We start from the raw sequence: 3,831 nt of genomic DNA, 5'->3' as shown, positions 1-3,831 counted from the left end.
GTGAATCTAACATACTTTTTTTTTTACATAACATAAAACATAAGCATAGTCCAATGTCTGAACAAATTATTTAAATTAAACAGTTCTTTTTAAGTGAATCAGAGACTGTACAGGCAGTTTAGTACTGTATGATGCTCAAATGACTGCCTCATTTTAATGAATCAAACTGTCCAATAACACAATGAATGACTTAATGTATCAAAAACACAGTAAGTGTAGTCTGATTACACAGTGAATGATTCTAATGAGTCAGCTCAATCAGTATAGTCTGTTTTCTGAATAAACTACTCTTAACAGTTGATTCTTTTTAGCGAATCTAACATTTTTTAGTGAATTATAAAATGTACAATGCAACATGCATAGTCCAGTGTCTGAACAAATGACTTCTATGAACTGCCTTTTTTAGTGAATCAAACTGAAAGAAGTGCCACAAGTGTAATCCAATAACACAATGAATGACTCTAATGAGTCAGCTCTGTTTAATGAATCAAATATACACGAACAACAAGTGTATTTCGATTACACTGTGAATGATTCTAAGGAGTCGCCTCTTTTTAGCGGATCAAAAACTTACAGCACAATCAGTATAGTCTGTTTTCTGAATGAATTTCCTCTTAGGTGTCTATTCTTTTTAGTGAATCTAATATACATTTTTTTTACATAACATACAACACAACAAGCGTAGTCCAATGTCTGAACAAATGACTCAAATTAAACAGTTGTTTTTAAGTGAATCAGAGAGAGTGCAGCCAGTTTAGTACTGTATGATGCTCAAATAAACGACTCCTATGAACTGCCTCATTTTAGTGAATCAAACTGTCCAGTAACACAGTGAATGACTCTGAGTAATTTCTTTTTAATGTATCAAATATATAAGCACAATAAGCGTAGTCCGATTACACAGTGAATGATTCTAATAAGTCAGCTCAATAGTCTGTTTTCGGAATGAAATCCTCTTAACAGTCAATTCTTTTTAGCAAATCTACCTTTTTTTAGCGAATCAGAAACATACAACACAACAAGGATGGTCTAATGTCTAAACAAATTACTCAAATTAAACAGCTCTTTTTAAGCGACTCAAACACATACAGTGCAGCCAGTATGATGCTCGAATAAATGACTCCTATTTTAGTGAATCAAACTGAAACAAGTGCCAGAAGTGTAGTCCGATAACACAATGAACATCTCTAATGAGTAAGTTCTTTTTAATGTATTAAATATAAATGCACAGTAAGTATAGTCTTTTTAGTGAATCTAACATTTATTTTTTAGCAAATCAGAAACATACAGTGCAACAAGCGTAGTCCAATGTCTGAACGAATTTCTCAAACAGCTCTTTTCAAGCAAATCAGACACATACAGTGCAGCCCGTGTAGTACAATGCACGAATTAATGACTCCTATGAACTGACTCTTTTTAGTGAATCAAACAGAAATAAGTGCAACAAGTGTACAGTAGTCAACATTTGAAGTGGATCAAAACCTTTCATAAAAGGTGTCCCAAAACCAAAACAATACCCATTCTTGTCTTAGGACAAGTTTGATTAACTTTTTTTGATCCACTTCAAATGTTGACTACTGTAGTCCGATAACACAATGAATGACTCTAATGAGTCAGTTCTTTTTAATGAATCAAATACACAGTCACAAAAAGTGTAGTGTGATTCCACAGTAAATGATTCTAATGGGTCAACTCTTTTTAGTCGGTCAAAAACATACAGTGCAACCAATACAGTCTCTTTTCTGAATGAATTCCTCTAAGGAGGCAATTCATTTAAGAGAATTTAACATACATTTTTAGCAAATTAGAAACATACAGCACAACAATCATAGTCCAATATATGAACGAATAACTCAGATTAAACAGCTCTTTTTTTAGCAAATCACTCACATACAGTGCAGCCCGTGTAGTACAATCCTCAAATGAATGACTCCTATGAATCGGCTCTTTTTAGTGGATCACAAACATACAGCACAATCAGTATAGTCTGTTTTCTGATTGAATTCCTCTTAGGAGTCAATTATTTTTGGAGTATCAGAAACATACAGCGCAATAAGCGTAGTCTGATGTCTGAAAGAATGACTAAATTTAAACAGCTCTTTTTGAGCGAATCAGACATATACAGTGCAGCAAGTGTAGTATGCTGCTCAAATGAATGACTCCTATGAATCGCCTATTTTAGTGAATCAAACTGAAACAAGTGCAACAAGCGTAATGTGATAACACAATGATTGACTCTAATGAGTCAGTTCTTTTTAATGAATCAAATGCACAATCACAAAAACCATAGTGTAATTACACAGTGAATGATTCTAATGAGTCGACTCGTTTTAGTCTATCAAAAACATACAGCGCAACCAATATAGTCTGTTTTCTGAATGTATTCCTCTAAGGAGTTGATTCTTTTAAGTGAATTCAACATATGTTTTTTTAGCAAATTAGAAACATACAGAGCAACAAGTGTAGTCCAACATCTGAGGGAATAACTCAAACAGTTCTTTTTTAACGAATCGCACACAAACAGTGCAGCCCATGTAGTACAATCCTCGAATGAATGACTTCTATGAACCGGCTCTTTTTAGTGGATCAAAAAAAAAAAGTACAATCAGTATAGTCTGTTCTCTGAATTAATTCCTCTTAGGAGTCAATTCTTTTTAGCAAATCAGAAGCATATAGTGCAACAAGCATATATGCTCTGAAAGAATGACTAAATTTAAACAGATCTTTTTAAGGGAATCAGACACATACAGTGCAGCCTGTGTAGTACAATGCTTAATGAAAGACTTCTATGAACTGGCTCTTTTTAGTGAATCAAACAGAAATAAGTGCAACGCCCGATAACACAATGAATGACTCTAATTAGTCAGTTTTTTTTAATGAATCAAATACACAGTCACAAAAAGTGTAGTGTGATTCCACAGTAAATGATTCTAATGAGTCGACTCATTTTTAGTCGATCAAAAACATACAGCGCAACCAATATAGTCAGAAACATACAGCGCAACAAGCGTAGTCTGATGTCTGAAGGAATGACTAAATTTAAACAGATCTTTTTAAGGGAATCAGACACATACAGTGCAACCCGTGTAGTACAGTGCTTGAATGAAAGACTTCTATGAACCCGCTCTTTTTAGTGAATCAAACTGAAACAAGTGTAACAAGTGTAGTGAATGACTCTGAGTCAGTTTTGTTTAATGAATCAAATATACAACCACAACAAGTGTAGTGTGATTACACAGTGAATGATTCTAACGAGTCGACTCTTTTTAGTGGATCAAAAACATACAGTGCAATCAGTCTGTTTTCTGAATGAATTCATTTTAGGAGTCGATTCTTTTTAGTGAATCAAACACACAGTTTAGTCTGATTCAAACACATACAGTTTACAAATAACTGAGACTTAACATTAACAAGGCACTATAGTTACTGATTGGTTTTATGTATGTACAAATTTCATTATTTATTTATTTTTTTAAATATTTATTTCCTAAATAAGCATTAATGGAATCTTAAGGAACCAGGATCATTCATTTTTTTTACTATTCCCATAAGGTTGGATTTCAGTTATGCTGTCTACACTACAGTACGTAGGCTACGAGCCAGCTGTCTAAGTTTATAGAGAGTTATGTTTTTTGAATGATGAACTCACTCAAGGAAAACAACAACTAAGGGTCTCTGTGTCCTGAACTGCAATCCAAGTTATGACAGCAGTTGTTGCAATTGCTCATGTATCTTTGCAGCCAATTTTTTGCTTGCATCAGAAAGGGTTGTTCAGCTGTCAAATCACAGTGCAGTACTCCATTATCTCAACTCATACTAGGAAACAGTCTG

This window comes from Labeo rohita, chromosome 11 (assembly GCF_022985175.1).
Source record: "Labeo rohita strain BAU-BD-2019 chromosome 11, IGBB_LRoh.1.0, whole genome shotgun sequence".
Lineage (NCBI taxonomy): Eukaryota > Metazoa > Chordata > Actinopteri > Cypriniformes > Cyprinidae > Labeo > Labeo rohita.
This window is presented reverse-complemented; position numbering follows the sequence as displayed.